Genomic DNA, 20,128 nt, shown 5'->3' on the forward strand with positions numbered 1-20,128 from the left:
CCATTGCTCGAAATAATTTGAAGCTCGGTCTTCTTAATATGATGTTGCGTGAGGAATGATACTTCACAACAAAATATTTTATCCTCTTCGTAGCCTATTGTGGCTAAAAATTCAAAGAGAGTGATGAAACAACATCTTCTAGAGGTTTGGCCATTTATCTTCTTAACACAAAATCTAGAGATTCCAGCCAAGATAATTAGTGTGTCATCAAGTTTTCCATGAAGGACCTTCAAATCTTCATTTTTAAGGATTACTCTTCTTGTACTTTAGCCATGTAAGACATCGACCGAGATGAGCAGGCAGTCGTGACGGTATGTTTTGTCCCAACAACTTGTAGAAGAATTTTCCTCGCATTTCTTGTGTCTCCACTAGCAGGACCCCCAATTATCATTAAAAAAATGGATCCATTGGTCGAGGTCTTGTCCTTATTATCGTCATTATCAGCTTGTTGACTTTCTGTTGTTCATGAGATTCATCCACAAATTTCTTTATCTCTACTTGATTACTTTTTATATTTTACCTCGTAAGCTGAAAAAATTTTCTATAGCGTGTCCTCTATGAATGCATAAATTATGTTACTTCTTTGATTTTTTTAGCTTACGGTTTTCTTTCATTGGATGTGGGGGCCATAGGTGTTCACGTTGTTTAGCCACTAATAGTACGTACATCAAGCGCACATCGAAAAGAATGTTTTGATTTAGGAACTTGCAGTTGTCCGCTTCTCCTCTTCCTTCCTTTCTTTACTCTAATTCTTCTTATTCTCATTTTCTTTTCCTAAAATGTATGGTTCGACAAATTACTCCATGCGTATGTATTTTTCCGCTCTTTTGAGTAATTCTTCAGAGTTCTTGGGGATTTTACTACTATTGGCTCCTTAAATCTTCTATGGATAAGGTTTTGCTGCTTTCTTTTGGATAACAATTCACGGTTCACACGAGGAACCACGTGAACTGCATGGGTGAACCACTGCTCATATTCTCGTAGACCTTCTTCTTTTTTCTGGGTTATGGTGAACAAATATGATGTTGGATTTGGGTACCTTCTATTGATAGAAAATCGATGAAGGAAATTTTGTGTGAATTGCTTCAAGATTCTTATAGTTATGGGAGGTAGCTTGTTGAACCAAAAAATGGCGTGACCTGAAAAATTAGTCTGGAAGAACTTACACTAAGCGATATCACTGATATCATATAGGTCTACATTTGTGTAAAACTTATTGACGACTAGAATAGATGACTGACGTAGAGGACTAGAGTAGTCTCCTGGCGTAGAGGACTAGTTAGGGAATTGGCATAGATGGATCCTTTTAGCCATAGGCCAGTAAACAACAAACTTTGTAGATCGCTACGTGTGTCACAAACAAACATTAAAAGCATTGGGCTAGTCGACGTCCAAGTTAATAAACAATTCACGGATATTCTTTGAAAGTTAGAGAGCTCAAAATAGATGAAAATGAGATCATGTAACTTAGATAACGATGATGTTATCTTATTTATAGATTTTTTATGTGCCTAATGGATTTGAGCTTTTAGGCAAGATAAACCAAATAATATAATTGAGCTTATAACCCATCAATTATTATTATTATATTATAATAGTTTCATTATATAATTTTAAATTTGCATGTGCATATGATAATTATATGTGAATATTTTTTCGTCAATAAAATTAATATTTTAATTTTGTAATGTAAAGAGTATGTCATGCATTATCTTGATCAACGGCTAGTGTTAATTAACATTGACTTGACGTGAGCGAACCTCAAGAATTCAACTCCCCTCTGGACTCTGGTCAAGCGTCTCTTCTCACTCCGATCGATTGAGCCGACCCGGCTGAATCCCCACCGCCATCCCGTTGACAGAGATCAGTGATGCTGTCCACCGTCCATCCACCGTTTTATTTTCTAGCCGCCATCCTCTTCATTTCTGCGGCGTTCGCCTCCGAGTCTAATCACAAAGTACACACTGCATTCTTCCATTCTCAGTTGACCCATGAAACAAGGAACTCTTGTTTTTCAGCTTAATTATAGTCAATTTATTCATTTCTATATCTATGTCGGTAAAAAATTTATTAAACTGGCCATATATTGTAAAAGATTTCGGTATGTCAACGTGACATCTGCAGATATTAACAAGAAAGACGTGTATTTAGAAAATCGTTGTATGTTTCAAAAGCTGATTTCCAAAAAAACAACATTTACGTAACACATGTCGACTGCGTTGAAGACTAGTTTGGATCAACGGTTGGATCGATTTTATTTTGATAGGCTTATATTTGAATAATTATGTGCTGAGTTTTACTATTAAATTAAGCCCAAAATAAAATGAGCAACTAATGTTTTATATTATTGTACTTTAATGTATCTAATAAATTGTGGACTTTAACTTGTTGACAATTTCTGTTTTTATGATCGAGCTAAAACAGAGATATCAAAAAATGGCTTCAGTTATGCTTCTCTTAAGTTTTCAATCAAAATCTTGTGATTTAGCACGATGGATTATACAGTTTATGAGTTTTCTCCAACATTAACTGCTCCATGCATTAGTGGAATGGGTTAGATCTTTTTTGAAGACCAGGATTTTGGTGTTCAATGCTTACTGTTGATTCTGGTTTGCTGAAGAGCTGTGGTTACGAAATGGTCTAATGGTGTCACTGCATGATATGGTTCTTAGATTATCTCCTAATTGTGGTTTGTGCTCTTTCAAGTAGGGGATCGGCAGTAGAAATGAGAGTACGAGGTTGGGAAATTGCGATTAAAAGTTTGCTCAAGCACGCGGGTACTCGTTCACAGAGTTTGAGCTAGAATTTTTCACGCTATGAAGTATGAACCGGAGTAATTTAGAATTTCCATATTGGGGGAATATGCCAAAGCTTGTGCTTTTGTAATTACCTATAATAACGCACGCCAGTGTGTGTATACGGAAATCAAGAATTTCTGCCTAGTAAACTTAGGAAAATCTTAGTTTACTTTGCCAATTAATGATATTAGACGTGGATGCATTTCTGAACATTTCATGGTTTATTATTGTAAATTTATACGTGACAATTTGTTTTTTTCATAATATGTATGGAGAATTCCTTTCCTTTTTTTTCTTTTGAAAAATAAGTGTTTATGGCTTCATTTTGGGGGTATTGTCAAGCCACCTTATTGATAATAATCACTGGATCATTGGTCAGGATGAGTGTCCTGTAGTTTCTAACCAATAATTTGAGGAAAGTATATTGAGAATGATTCTATAGTATTCATGATTTAGGTTTCTACATGCACTCTGGTTCCTTTTATGGACAATTCTGCATATTCGCAATTTTTCCAATGATTGACATTTCTGCAGCATCGTTGTGCTAATTGCTTAATGTAATATCTATGTCGAAAAATCTTTTGTAACTTGTGTGCTGCCATCAGTTTTTAGTGACACAGTTTGAGCAAATTCACCAGTTTAAGTACTTCGTGGACTGCACGTGTTTTCTCTAACTCTCTCTTCTTTTTTCTTGTAGTATCAACCTGATGACCCCTTGGTTCTTTGGGTAAATAAGGTAGGCCCATTCAATAATCCTCAAGAAACATATAATTATTACAGCCTTCCATTTTGTCACCCATCGGGCGATGCTGCGCACAAATGGGGTGGGCTTGGAGAAGTATTGGGTGGAAATCAGCTTATTGATAGCCAGATTGGTATAAAGTTTCAAAGTATGTATGTGAATATCTTGAATCCATCACAAATTCGGGTATTCATATGTTGTTTATATGGACAATGAAGTTTTTTATTTTCATTTGGCAGAGCCTGTGGACAAGGCTACCATTTGTGAGATTGAACTCGATAAAGCACAGGCCGCACAATTCAAGGATGCTATTGACAGGGCTTACTGGTTTGAATTTTTCATGGGTAATTTGATATCACTTATACTAGTGTGGTATCTTCAAGTCATTTGGTGGTACTTGGTTGATTTACAGAATAATGTAGTCGTGGCATGCTTTGAAACTTCTCTACTTGCTGATTGTTGATTAAAATGAAACTTTGAATCTTTAACTCAGTACCAATACTGAACTGAACTAAGATCAACTCGCACCCATGATGAACATGGCCTATGATTGACATTCGTTTTGGTTTGAGTTCTTTCTCAGTTGCTCAGTGCTTTTAAGTTGTTATGGTCCCAAGTCATGGATCGCGTTATGATGTGGTTAATGGGTGACGGGTGTTCTTGGGCCTCAATGCCCCTATAATAAGTGTTTATTTTCTAACAAGAGTTCGATATCAGCTGTCTAATCCCCTTCCTGTTTTCTGTTTTTGCTGATGTGCTGACAACAATTCAGATGATTTACCCATATGGGGTAAGGTTTCCATGGACTCTATACTCAATAAATTGTTTTCTGAACCATGCTAGTCCAACGTTTCATCAACACTTGTTTTTTTGCAGGATTTGTTGGTGAAGTCCGTCCCAAAAGAAATGGTGATGATCAGCCCATGCTCTACACGCATAAGAGCATAACTGTGAAGTACAACAAAAATCAAGTATGTGGCTGCTTAAAAGTTGTCTTGAACATTTGTAGTTGTTTTAGTGCTGCTCTAACTTTCTTTATCTTGTAGATTATTGAAGTCAGACTTGCTCTGCAGAACCCAAAACCTTTGGAAGTGGAAGGACATTGGATATGACATATTCTGTGCAATGGATTCCGACGAATATCTCATTTGCTCGGCGTTTTGATGTCTACCTGGATTATTTCTTTTTTGAGAGCCGGGTAGCATTGACATTCTGACTTGAATATTACCTGAAATAAATAATTTTAGTGAACATTCATTTGCAAAAATAATGTAAATGGTCTGATCTAGGTAATATTGACATTATGACTTAGATATTATATTTAGTGTATGATTTCAGAGGCCATTTTATTTGAGAAAATAATGTAAATTGTGGTTTCGTTAGCTTGTAGAATTTGCCACTTCAGTAGTTCAGCCCATTCGCTTTTAACTATGTTCTTTAAATCTCACTATTTAGGTCATAAAGGTTACACCACAAGGATTAGCATTTTCTTATAATCTCGACTATTTTCTCGCAGGTACATTGGTTCTCCATCTTCAACTCCTTAACGATGATGTTCCTTGCTGGTCTATTATCAATGATATTGATGCGAACTTTACGAAATGATTATGCTAAATATGCCAGAGAGGATGATGATTTAGAAACTCTGGTAATAATCTTTGTGCTTCATCCCATTTATTTATTTTTAAGTGACTGTTGATGTACTAGAACTCAACATCTTCAGGAAAGAGATGCCAGCGAAGAGTCTGGTTGGAAACTTGTTCATGGAGATGTATTTCGTACCCCTATCAGTTTATCTTTACTGTCCGCTCTTGTTGGCACTGGCTCACAACTAGCAATGCTGGTTTTACTTGTCATCTTATTTGCTATTGTGGGAGTGCTCTATATTAGGTATGTGTCAAGATTTCCAATCTTGCATCTCACCCTGACCCCTTTCTCTAAAGAATCGATTTTAATTAACAAAGTAATGTTGTTTCCATTTCCTCAATTTCTACGAGAATCTCTCTCCTGAGAGTTCTGCTGAACTCAGGACTGTTGTTTCAATTGGCAGCCTAGATGCTTTATTGATTCTTTATTTCTTTTTATATGGAAATGAGTGTTAGCATTTGATTGTTTTCTTTGACATTTCTTTTTGTATGCTTTGTTCAGGAGAGGAGAAATTGTCACTACATGTCATAGTATGTTATGCTTTCACATCATTCATTTCAGGCTATGTCAGTGGTGGAATGTACTCACGCCATGGTGGTATTTACAGCTTTCCCGGTTTCTTTGTCTCTTTTTTCATTTTCCTGTTCTTTTTTTTATCTTAGATTTTTTTCAGAACATAGTTTTTTAGTAGCACTCGTAAATATATACTTGTTACTCTTATCTTATTGCAGGTAAAAACTGGATTGAAACAATGATTCTCACTGCTTCACTTTTCCCTTTCATGTGCTTCGGGATAGGTTTCATTTCAAACGCTGTTGCCATATTTTATGGGTCCCTAGCAGCCATTCCCTTTCGCGCAATGGTCACTGTCTTTGTCATATGGGCTTTTATTTCTTTTCCCTTGGTACTTCTGGGTACAGTTAGCGGAAGAAAATGGAGCGGTGCTCCTAACAATCCATGCCGCGTAAAGACCATTCCCCGACCAATTCCAGAGAAAAAGTGGTATCTAAAACCTTCTGTAGTATCTATGATGGGAGGATTGCTTCCTGTTGGTAGCATTTTCATCGAGATGTATTTTGTTTTCATTTCCTTCTGGAATTACAAGGTAATGTGAATCACTCTTGTAAATCAGTATTTTAATTGATTTTTTTATGCCCACTCCTTTGACTGCTTATGCGAGATCAGCTGATGAATATTAATTGTATACAATCGCTCTGTGTGATCTCAATTAGATGTGAAACGACAAAGAATTGGCATTTCTTAGATGTCTCTTGCACCACCCCTGGTCATTTTTCTTAGGATAGAAGGGAACAATGGTACTTGGGATCGAAGGATCGAAAAAAAGAAAAAAATATTCATGAGTGAAAAGTTGAGTGGAATCGGAGAAAAACACTTGGATCAATTCAAGTAAATTAATTGGTGACATGATTCCTGCCTGCTGTGTTGTAAAAATACTGATAGTTCATCTAATTTTCAGAGGTTCATTATCACAAACTTCATCAGTAGTAGTTAATTTTTCCTCATGTTTATTGAAAGCTGTCATATTACTCTATTTCTTCCTACTGAATTATCTCCCTGTTGCTTCTTGTTCACAGTTGTACTATACCTACGGTTTTATGCTTCTGGTTTTCCTGATTCTTATGATTGTAACCGTCTGTGTGACTATTGTCGGGACATATTTCCTGCTAAATGCTGAGAACTATCATTGGCAGTGGACTTCCTTCTGCTCCGCGGCTTCAACGGCAGTTTATGTGTACTTGTACTCTATATATTACTACTCCGTGAAGACACAAATGTCAGGGTTCTTCCAGACAAGTTTCTATTTTGGTTACACGCTGATGTTTTGCCTTGGCTTGGGAATTCTTTGCGGTAAGTTATGAGCATTCAACTCCATCTGTAAAGGTGATATATATTCATATATCCTTTCTTCACTCATCTCCAGTCCAGTTCTTAAATTCATATACATTTGGAGCTCAACATTCACTCACCATGGGTTGTTAACTACGCTCTTGCAGGCGCCATCGGTTATTTAGGCTCAAACTTGTTTGTGAGGAGGATTTACCGAAACATCAAATGTGACTAGGAGAGAGCATTCTTATGCTTCTCGGCTCAGTTTCTTGACAAATGATTAACTTGATGTCAATGATTCCATGTGGTATAGTAAATGTTAAGAGAGATTTTGGTCGGTTTTCCTGCTCCTCCACCGCAGCTCCATTCAGGTTTGGGTCCTGGTCTGGCGTGAAATCATATTGTAATATGGAGTGGATCTCATGTGAGACCGTCTCACGGATTTTAATCTGTGAGACGGGTCAACCCTACCCATATTCACAATAAAAAGTAATACTTTTATCATAAAAAGTAATACTTTTTCATGGATGACCCAAATAAGAGATCCGTCTCACAAATATGACCCGTGAGACCGTCTCACACAAATTTTTGCCATATTTATTTTACTTTAAATTTTAAATGTTGGATTCAAATTCAAATATTAATAATAAGTAATAATTGTCTTTATCTCTAACTTTAATTTACAATATTGTCGTCTCGTTGTATATTTGCTAGAATTTAAAACATTTTAATTCTTAACTGATTTCTGGGTCAAATCCGGATTGGACCTTTTGGTTTTTGGGATGGGGTGGGTCCGAGTGCATGTTCCTTTTTTCTTAGTTGGGCGAGTTATGAGATTGGCCAAATCCGATAAATTTGTCCGTTGTCATTCTTAATTTTGAACAACACTCATCATGAACGTATTTGAAATAAACGACAGTTACTGTTTGAAATTGTTTGGAAATTCAATTGAATTTTGTCCGTTTAACAAGATAATGACATCATTGGTTTGGAAGTCATTATTCCAAATACATTGTGTTAGGACATTTCAGTTTTGTTGATTTAACAATGTTACTGATCAAATAGATAATTATAGAGCTTAAATAAACTGAATTAAAGAAGAAACTGAATAATCACGGACAAAATTTTTCTAAATCAATCGGATTCTAGCTGGCTACCGAGCTAAACTGATAATGCATTATTCAAAGGGAAAAAGGATAATGATATGCAAACTCATCCAATCACAACTGATGGAGCCCAACTGATAACGTGTTATTTCAATCGACCAGTCAGCTCAAATTCAAACATTCTCTAAATATTATCAGTATACTCGGTGATTAAGAATCAGAGTCCGACTCAAATATCCGATAAATTTTTCTGTACCAAAAGTCAATGATTTCCATCAAAATGTCAGAATTCATGTACACTACCAGAATCTGTCAGAAAGGACGGTGACATGACAACAACGAAATCTGTAATTAGAAAAAAAATATATAATTTATAAAGATGACTGTGGCAGATGAAGTCTATATATAGATCAGTTAGACAAGGTTTTAAACTTTCCTCCGACTCTCTGATTTTCTGAATTCTCTGATACTTTGAATTTCTTGAAAAACCTTCTGCAAGCCAAACTGGTCAAAGCAAGCGCACACTGATAACTTATTATTTGATCAATTGAAGTTCAATTAGTGCCTATAAATTTCCTTGTGAAATCCTTGTAATTAAAAGTAAGAAGTCTTAGTGATAATTTTGATTAAGATTGAAGTATACTAAGAGTTTCAGTTAAGTATTGATAAGCCCTATTGAAGTAGATGCTTTCAAATTGTTTGTAATTACCAAATTATTTTAGTGCAGTCCTTCTGCAAAGAAGAAGGGATGGCGTAAGAATATTGAAGTCTTCGAACATCAAAAAACAACTCGTGCATATTTACATTTATAGTTGCATTAAATTTGTTATTTTATTTTTACTAACTCAACCAAAATATTTGCAAATTGTTGAGATTATTTTTCCATCCCCTCTAAATTAATCTCTGGTTCTAACAAGTGATATCAGAGTGGGTTAATTCTTATCTCTGAACATTATTCAACCAAATGGCACCATTTACAAAATCTCAATGTTCTCTAAAGAAGACTTTGATGATTGAAATATTATAATGCATGCTCATTTAGCTGAACAAGATGATGACATGTTGTTTGTCATCACATATGGACCGATGAAAATTTTGAAAGCAGATACTGTTATTTCTGTCAGTGATGGCGCTCCACAAATTATCGAAAAGCCCATAAAGAAATGGACTAGTGAAGACAATATGAAAGCAAATTTGGACAATATAACTAAGGACGTTTTGTACAAGATACTGGACAAACACCTTCAGCAAGATTAACATGTGCCTTATTGCCAAGGATATATGAGAAAAACTGATATAATTATGTGAAGGAAATGATCAAACAAAATAAAACAAGTTGCATGTTGCAATATTGAAATTCGATAGCACCAAGATGAAGGTAGGAGATTATGTGTCAGAATTCAATGAGAGAGCAATTAATATCATAATCGAGATAGCTGCTCTTGGAAAAGAATATAGAAATCGAGAAATAGCCTTGAAAGTGATGAGGTCAATCCTAAGAGAATGAGATATCAAAACAATAACTATGTAAGAATCGAAAGATATTAACAAGATTTAACTCGACGATCCGTTTGCAGATCTTAAGGCATATGAATTTGAACTTGAAATATGGACTGATAGTGAGTCGGCAACCAAATTGACAAAAGTTTTGTCTTCTACAACCATTGAACAAACTGTGTTGAAAGATAAGTCAGCCGAGCAGTAGAGCCATGATCTGATATCATTGTTTGTGAAAAAATTTGACAAATTCTTAAGAAAGAACGAGTGTAATTTCCAAAGCCCAAATAGACATAATTATCACAAAAAAATAGTCCACTAACGAGGATAATTCATGCTTCAATTGTGGGAAAGTTGGATATTTCATAGCCAAATGCCTTAACCGAAGAAGGATGAGAGAAAGCTAACTGACAAAGACACCCAATCTCATGATAAGAAGAAGAAATCCAAGGATGTCAGGAGCTCTTTCAGGAAGAGAAGAGACCAAAAGGTACTAGTGGTTAAGGAGAACAAAGCCATGCAGGCCAATTCTGAGATTGAGTCAGAATGTTCGACCATTGAGAGTGATGAAGATATGGTACAGTGCCTCATGGCCAATGCTGAGCTAGAATCTACCTATGATAAGATATTTGAATTTAGCTCAACCGATTTTATGACACACTCTCATAATTTATTATTAATCACGACTATAATTTTGGGACAGTTGATAAATACTATTTACTTTTGTAAAGAACCATCATACTTTCTTAGTATAAATATATGTTGATGATATTATTTTTTGATCAACTAACCCCCAAACTTTGTGAGAATTTTGCTAAGATAATATATGACCAATTGGAAATGAGCATGATGGGAGAACTAACATTCTTTTATGATTACAATTTAGACAACTTGAGTATGGAATTTTCATAAACCAGATTAAATACACCAAAGAGCTACTGAAAATTTTGACATGGAATCATGCACTGCTGCCTCAACTCCAATGAGTTTTTCAACAAAGCTCAATAAATATGGAAGAGGAATTCCAGTAGATTCAACCATGTATCGTGGTCTAATTTGTTCTTTTTTTTTATCTTACTGCTAATAGAGCAGCCATAATGTTTGCAGTATGCATCTGTGCTATATTTCATTCTGATCCTAAGAAATCTCATTATGTACTGCAAGCGTATAATGAAATATTTAAAGGGTACTCAGATTTTGGTTTATGATATCTAAAATATTCTACATTTAATCTTATGCGTTATTCAGATACAATCTATGTAGTTTGCAAGTTGGACAGAAAAAAGTACTGGTCGTTTTCATCAATATCTTGGTGATAGGTTGGTCTCCTGGTTTAGTAAAAAGCATATTTCATTTGTCATTTCTAATTTAGAAGTTGAATACTTAGTTGCTGGAAGCTGCTGCTCTCAAATGCTTTGGATTCAGCAACAATTAAAAGACTACGAGATCAATACTTCTGAGTCACCTATCTTCTATGATAATACAAGTGCAATAGCCATTACCTACAATCCAATGTTGCACTCCAGAACGAAGACATTGAAATCAAATACCACTTTATCAGAGATCATGTGCAAAAAAAAAAAAAGACATTTGTTTGGAATATGTGTCTACTGATCAACAAGTATCAGACATCTTTACCAAACCTTTATCAGAGGCTAAGTTTTCTTATTGTTGTAGTATGTTTGGTCTCATTAATTTATCTTAAGCATTAATTCACGAGGAATATTATTTAGTATGTCTAATATTTTATAAATCACGTTGTATCAAATTAAGGATATATTATATTGATAAGACAATGTGTCTGCTAATTTAGTGTTACTACTCAAATTTTTCCAACATCTATTTTTAAGTAGACCTTATCATATAATATCTCAAATCCATGCCTCTTTTTGTTTTTATTAATAACCAACATTTGGACAGCTTACTGTCTTTACTTTCAAAATATTTTTTTTTCTTGTGCCTTTACATCATTGGTCGCTCTGAAAGATCGTCCTTTCAGAATCTTGAAATCAACTGCATACTAACACGTGTCTTTATGTTCCAACTTACGATCGCGCATATTCTTTTGAACCATCATTTCATTTTTTTTATCGTTTTCGGTGTAAAACCTTTTCTTCGAATCTTTTTTTCTCTCAGCATTTTTTACTCTCTACAAATCTTGTTTTCAATTTTACTGACTCTCAAATCACATAAATGGAAAATGCATACACTTTGAATGTTTATTAGGTTTACTGTGCCTCATTCTACACCATTCATGAAACTCATCTGGTCGCCATGTTCGAAGCTTTGGAGACATCTGGTCTTTATCCCTTTTTGGAAACACCCGCAGTTATTTACAAGTCACCATTGTTGGATTTCTATGCGAGGATGGAAGATCTCTTTTTCTCACAGACGCAAGATTATTCTTATTGATGGTGCTCTGCTCAGTTCCACATTCTCTATCCCCACTTTTAGGATTACTGATTTCTCTATCATATCCAAAGAAGACATGACTGTTGCTTTAAAGATCTTATTTTCTTCAAAAGAAGAATTATCTTCATCTTGTTTTAAGAAACTGCTGAAGATGGAATTTCAAATAGTGGCTGATGGTATCCGAATCTATTTTGTTCAAGGAAAAGACCTTTGATATGTTGACCAAGAAGAAGGTCCAGGGGACGTCTGTCATTACCTCTGGAACTAAAGTTAATTGCACATTTGTTCTTTTTAAGACGTTATCTGAAATGGTCCTGAAGAAGAGTAGTGGTTTTTCTGTGGAGATCAGCAAACATCTTAAAGATGTTGATTCAGTTTTACTTCTAAAAACGATGGTACTTCAACCACTATGATTGATGCTGATAATGTGATTGCTCTTCGACACAAACCCTTTGTCCCTAAATTTATTGAAGCCAAGTGGGAAATAGGGACCAGGCAATAGGTTGCTCAGCTGCAAAAACAAAAAAAATAACCAAGAGGAAACTCATCATTGTGGTCAGTAATTCTGAGCAAACTACATTCGAGGAATACTTTCACACTTACTCAGCCTCTACTTAAACCTACCCTAACCAAGAAAAAACTCAAACCAACCATTCACATCAAGAAAATAGTAGCTCTCGTAGACATCCCCACCATCTTAACTGACAGTGATGATATTCCATTTCACCAATTTTTCAAAATTGTTGTTACTGCTGCTACACCACAAGCATTACCAGAAACCATTCACCTCAAACCTCTCAGGATCTTGTTCAAGGTCGAAGAAGTTCAATGACTACTGCATCCATCTCAGCACCTCTTCCTAGACCCCGAGGAGGAGTGTTGATTCATGATCCTCTGCCTGAATCAACAAAATCTTAACTTAAAGTCCATGTTTCAACAAACAAAAGCAAAGGAAATCTTCAGAAGAATTAGGACCCAAAATCATGTGTCCAGACGACAACTGATCTGCATATAGAAGAAATTGAAAGATTTGCAGCAGAGGAAATAACATATTTTGAGGAATGGGTTACTGTTCACACCATTAAACACTTGTGTACTTTCAAGGAAACTAGGGTTCCTTTGCTGAGGTCATTAAGTATGAAAATAAGGTGTTTGCTGCAGCCAGAACTTCATCTACCATTGAAGCCATGAACAAAAGGAAATACATCTTTTTGAAAATGAAATTTGAGAAGTTGAATGAGACACTTGTTGTTCTGCGCTCAAACTACGACTGTCAAGGTCCAACAGATTTTCATGATAATGCAATATTCACCCAGTTATCCAATGATCTCAGGACTGACTGTATAGGCCTCGATATCTTTCATTGAACAAAATTTGAGCGAGGATGCTATTGTGGGGATTCCAGAACCCTTCAGAGTTAAGTCAGTCGCGAAAATAACCAAAACCCCTTCAAGGGATTAATTTTCTAGTAATCATGCACTTCACATGAACAAGTTTCAATTGCTACTGCTGCTATAAATCCACCACAACCCACCTCCTCATCGTTGTTATCTGTTAGAGGTTTTTCCACGATAGAGAAGGTGATTAATTCCATTGCTCAAGAAGCTATCGTAGAAGTTATTATTTATGCTCCTTATGCTGTTGATTTGTTATATTTTGTTATTCCGCCTACTATCTCAATCACCTCAGAAAAAATGAATAAATCAGTGTTATCGTTTTTAACGCTCCCATCACCACAGTCCAAGAATATGCCTTTCTTGATCTTGAAATGTTTACCTCTGAACATCAACAATATCATTGAATTCGTAAAAAGCATTATGTATGAACAAGTTGACGCTAAATCTATTTTTAATTTGTTTAAAGATCTTTTGACTAAATAAGTCTTGTCTATCAGCATAGATGTGACAAGAATGTTTATTCAGCTCTCTGGCCTCAAATCAAGTTTTGTCAAGACTCAGTCAGATGTCATTCTTGCTCAAACGGGTCTCACATCTTCTGCAGTTGCTCAAGCCGATTCTTTTCTGACACTATACTCCGATGTTGGCTCTAGATGCCAAGTTGACTTATCAATACCGTTCTCTTCAGACCTTGGATAACAGAGTTGGTAACAATTCTGAGTCTTAGGTTCGATCCTGGGGAGGTACAAACTCCAGTGCATGGGCTGGAGTAGCTTATGAGTAACGATGCCTATGGAAAGCCCGTGAGGGAAGAGTTCCAGAGGGGCTACGGCCCATAGAGGAGAGCCCAAGATCGGGATAGCCTTGGGTCGTTACAATAAAAGGCGCCTTTTATTGTAACGACCCATTACAGGCCCAGTGGACCGCCATACGGCCCACTGCCCCGATCGACCCAAGGCTATCCCGATCTTGGGGTCCCTCTATGGGGCCTTGTCCCTCACGGGCTTTCCATAGGCGTCATAACTCAATTGGTACCAGATATGTTGCCAAGTACCTTATATCCAGGGAGGTCTTGGGTTCCATTCTGGGAAGGCACAAACTATAGCCTGGACTATAGAAGTTCTATGAGTAACACGTACGACGCCTATGGAAAGCCCGTGAGGGACAAGGCCCCATTAGGGATGGCAATTTCCTCCGAACCCGTTGGAGGATCCGATACCCGACCCGAATAGAAGAGGGTATGGAGGGATTTTTAGACCCGATTAAATAATTGGGTAATCGGGTATGGGGATTTTCGGGTTTGGGTATGGAGGCGGGTTTGATATAATCCGACCCACGCCCTACCCGAATACCCGTTTAAATTAATATATAAATATATATATATATATATGTATGTATATATGTATATATATAGAAATTATATTTATTTATATTAAAGATTCATTTTCTCAAATCTAAGTAAATCGATATTTTTTCTTTTCTCTTTATATATATATATATATATATATATATATATATATATAAATATATATATATATATATATATATATATATGTATGTATGTATGTATGTATGTATGTATGTATGTATATAGTTTTGATATGCTACACACCTATCGTGCACACCTATATTAAAGATTCATTTTCTCAAATCCAAGTAATCGATAATTTTTCTTTTTTCTTCCCTTTCACTTTCACTTTTACGTTTGAAGGTTTTACCGCTCTTTTATTTTTCATTCAATTTCTCATCTTCTTCATTGGTAAGTTTATTCCATGTTTGACTTTAAAAATTGAAAAATAATTTATTTTTGTTAAATTACGTACTTTTGTTCAATTAATATAAACTATTTTTAATATTTTGTTATTTTTTTTATAAAGTTTACTTTGCAAATTTTTATCAACATTAATTTTTCTTATTGTTCATTTAAATAATTTTTTAAATATTCATAACTTCTTTGAAACAATTTAAATTTGAAAAAATTCAATTGTATATGATAATAGGGTATTTGGGTAGGGTATGGGTATCCGATAATCCGATGGGTATGGGGATGGGGATGAAATTCATTACCCGATGGGTATGGGGATGGGTATGGGGATGAATTTAATAAATGGGTATGGGGATGGATGTATCAAATCCGACCCATACCCTACCCATTGCCATCCCTAGGCCCCATAGAGGGACCCCAAGATCGGGATAGCCTTGGGTCGATCGGGGCAGTGGGCCGTATGGGCGGTCCACTGGGCCTGTAATGGGTCGTTACAGATACAATAGTAATTATGTTAGTATCTTAATAACATGTCAAACTATATCAAATCGCATAATCTTTAAAAGAGACTAATGATGCTGCTTTGTTGGTACTATCCACAGAGGATGTCCCTATTTAGGTGGCCACTATGTAAATAGTAAACTTCATTTATTATCATTAAATGAACCGTACAGATCATTTATTGTTCACTACTATTTTGAGCATAAAAAAATAACAAATCTATTCTTGAATTTAGGTACTCTTAATGAGTAAAAGATTCGTTCTTATTTGAACCTTGAAATGTATTATAAAAAGGCTTCTTGAGGATTATAACACTCACGACAAAAAACTTCAATCATTCGCACATTCAAGATTCTCATATGTACTGAAAGTCAAACCAGCACACACTAAAAAGTCTCATTGAATTTAGAAGATCCTTTGTGCTACTATTGCTCACACTCTTTTATTGTATTATCTACTGTAAAATGTGAAATGTTTGTAATATTGGGAAATAATATTTCTCAAATCAGATTTCATAAAGTGTTGAGTTGTAATACTAGTAGTTTCAGCAGTCAATGGTAAGTCTTGCTGAAGTGTGTTTGTACAAATGTTCGCTTATCAAAGTCTTCTAGTGATACATTCTGGAAATAGAAGAAGATGAGATATAGAAAGGTTTTGTCCTTCGAACTTCCAGACAATAAAAATGGTGGGAGTCAAATGCATTAAGGAATGGATAAAGTGTGAAGGAAATCTACTTGTGTATTCCGAAGAGTTGACGAATATAAGGGTGGAGAAGGAAATTGGATGACATGAAAAAAGACAAATCTTAGACCAAATTCTCAACCGAGAAGATAAGGTGATTCAGATAAGACATATGACGAGAGACGTAGCCCCCGTCAATGGAAACGAAAAGCCAGGCTTCAACAATACCAAGACAAACGCTATTGAGGACACGGTTATGCGCAAACCCAAAAGAGCACTTGTTTGGACTGATGAATGAAGTACAAAGTCCTTTACAGAAAAAAGCAGTCGTGGAAGGTCTGGAATGGAAGAATGTGGATCTGTTGACGGTGGCTGTGAGGTAGCCCCAACAGTCACCATGAGTTGCATTATTTGTAATGCTAGGAGGCTAGAGAACCAATGAGAATTCCAAGAATTCTGATTATTGATCGTTGACAAGAAACCTCCTTTATTTTTATAAACAAAAAAAAAAAGATTGGACACATTTGTTAGTTTTTTATGGCTATTTTACAATGGGATGCCAATGTAGAAGCGACATACTCATATTGGTATGGAAATATCTACATGGATGTGGAATTTTTTTCCACTGAACATATTGATTGTTACATTCTAGAGAGCAAAAAAAATATAAGTTTTAAATTATTGTTATTATTATTATTATTTTATAATTTTTCACTACTATTATTTTTTTATTTAGGCAAATATCTTATTAGTAAAATAAAATAGAAATTGAGACTACCTACAAACAATAGAGTTGAAACTCAATTTCAATAATTTGAAAAATAGATCACCTTAAAATGTGAGACAATCAACTAATTTTGTTTTTTTTTAAAAAAAATTTATTTGTAAAATATTTATTAATTTATCTTTAAAAAATTATACTTTTTTGTTTTATTTTTTTTAAAAGCATTATTTATTTAAATATGTGTTGGTCGGGTTTTCCAAAAAAAAAATGTGTATGTGTATGTGTATGTTGTGTGCAATAATTGTCGCTACTTGATAGAGCGATCAATCCGTGGTATTTGAACTGCTATGCAGTTTAAAATATTTGAGTTGCACCATTACCACCAACTATAGCTTTTGGTAAAGCTACAAGCGATCGGTCCTAAAATTGGTATTAAAGCCAATGTCCCAGGTTCGATTCTTGTTGATTGCAAGAAGTGCAATTATTGGAAGAGAGATTGTTGGGTGTAATAACTGTTACCACCAGCTATAACTTTCGGCAAAACGGCAAGCGATCGGTCCTACAATGTATCCATCCAATTATTTTTATTTTATTATTATTTATAATATGATTAACTAGAAATAACAATAGTTGGAATATGAAAATTCTTGCATTTTTACGCAAAATTTTTAAATTTGTGTTCTTTTTTTTTAAAAAAAATTTATTTTTATTATTATGATTTATTAAACATATTATTACAAAAAATAAAATAAAAAAGTAAGGAAACATACACACATATTTTTTTTTATTTTTTCGAAAACTAAATCAACGCATATTAAAATAAATTAACAATTTTTTTAAAACAAAAGGTTCAAATTTTTTCGAAAGATAAATTTCTTAATATTTTTAAATAATTTTTTTTTAAATTTTTTGATTTTAACCATTTAAAGTGAATTAATTTTCAAATTAGCTCAAATACAAAAAATGAAAGTTGAAGCTGAAATTTATTAATTTGAAAAATAAAAAATAAGTAGATCGATACACATACACAACTTGATAGGATCGATTGAGGATAATCATTGAGCTACAATAAATCGGTTTTGAAATATTGAACAATGATGAATTAAATCAAGTTTGATTTTCAAACCAAACGGAAGATACTTAAAATAATCATTCGTAGAAACTGATTAAACATTTTGGTAAAACATTTAAAATATATGCAAGTTGAATATGTAAAAACGTTTTTGGTTGAAGCATTTTATCAAATATTTGGTATACAATATTGAAATACACATAAAATAGTTCAACAATGCATCTTAAAAACACCAACAATAATAAATAAATAGAAACAAATTTGTTTATGGGTGTTCGGAGATTAACAACTCATTTGTCACCAGTTCTTCCTCTTGATAAAGATTTATTAGAAGACTTTGATTTATATAACTTCTTTTACAAACTCATTTCAGCTTAACACCCATCTCTTGCCTAATTGAAACTCCTAGCACATTCTCGATTGTAGGTCGCAATCTCACAATCCACATAATGTTTAATGTTTGCTATTTTGGGACTACAAACACAATATTTAATGTCTTCGTACGAAGACGCATTCATCTAAAATTTGAAGCTCAACTCTCATATATATATATATATATATATATGAGTGATTGTGTGTGATAATTTTACAGTGTATGTATATATCAAATATATCCTCACACTTGGGCTTGCTCTTATTATAGCTAATTTCTTTATGTAGGTTGTCTATGCTTTGAATCCCCTTCTAAAACATATATTTGATATTCAAGATGTTGTATTTATAGACTCCAAGAATGATATATAAGTTAGATACAAGAACATGACCATTTGGGAAGATTCTGGACAGTTTCTGACATCAAAGCAGTCATTTCCGCCTTGTTGGACGCTTTTCTTGAGCCTGGCTGGTTTTGAGGTCCACTATCAGTTAGGCTGGTCAGCTAGACTACTCATTCAGTTGCGCTCTACTGCTAAAATGAACCTAACTTGTTGATTTCAGCCTGTCCAGAACTATATGTTTCATCGTCATTTATCTGCATCTTAAAATTCGATTCAGACTTCGACTTGCGAATGTGATTTATAGATCATTGTATTATCTTTATAACACAAACTTAATAGTTCATTTTGGATAACTGAGCTGAACAGTCTGATCAAAATACCACAATAATCATAAATAAATTTATGAATGCATTTTTCTGAACAAATAATTTCGGTTAGGTTAACAACAATGAAATTTGATTCTTGTCATTTAGGTTATCAGAAAGTCAATTCATAAAAAATGATCAACTAGAAGACTTTGATTTATACAACTCTTTGTACAAACTCATTTTGACTTAAGAATTATCTATTGCCTGATCGAAAGTCCTAGCACACTCTCGATTGTAGGCAACAACCTCACATCCGTATATTTTAACGACTCTTATGCCAAGAATACAAACAGAATCTTTGATTTATTTGTTTGAAGACTCATTCATCTAAATTTTGATTGTAGGCAACAACCTCAGAATTCTAACTATTATTGTCATTTTTTATTAATCATACTATTAGTAATGATAAAATTAAAAATAAGTGGATGTATAGGCATATGATATTTTTCGAGAACTAGAAAAACACATGTATAAATAAATAAAGGAAATTTTTTTAAAACAAAAAATATAATTTTTTTAAAAATAAATTAATTAATATTTTACAAATAAAGTTTTTTAAAAAAAAAATTTGTTGTGATTCATATTTTTCAAATTATTGAATTTGACTTTCAACTCTCATTTTTTTGTACATAGTCAACTCTATTTTATTATAAGATATGTGTCCAAATTTTAAAAAAACAAATAATAATAATGAAAAAAATATAAAAAGAAGGAAACGTCCGCTGCCTACCCAAAGTTAGTGGATGTTGCAGCAGCTTAGACACTACAATTTTTTGCAGCGTCCGCCGCTATTTTTGGCAGACACTGCAGAAATATATCGCAACATCCGTCATTGATGGTGATATTTTGTTTTA

General features: G+C 34.2%; 1 pseudogene; it reads left to right on the forward strand.

The window, feature by feature from the left end:
- The first annotated feature begins 1,715 nt into the window (after positions 1-1,715).
- Positions 1,716-7,432, forward strand: LOC140814554 (transmembrane 9 superfamily member 1-like; annotated as a pseudogene).
- The last annotated feature ends 12,696 nt before the right edge of the window (positions 7,433-20,128 follow it).

The sequence above is a fragment of the Primulina eburnea genome, chromosome 15, assembly GCF_022965805.1.
Source record: "Primulina eburnea isolate SZY01 chromosome 15, ASM2296580v1, whole genome shotgun sequence".
In the NCBI taxonomy this organism is placed as follows: Eukaryota; Viridiplantae; Streptophyta; class Magnoliopsida; order Lamiales; family Gesneriaceae; genus Primulina; species Primulina eburnea.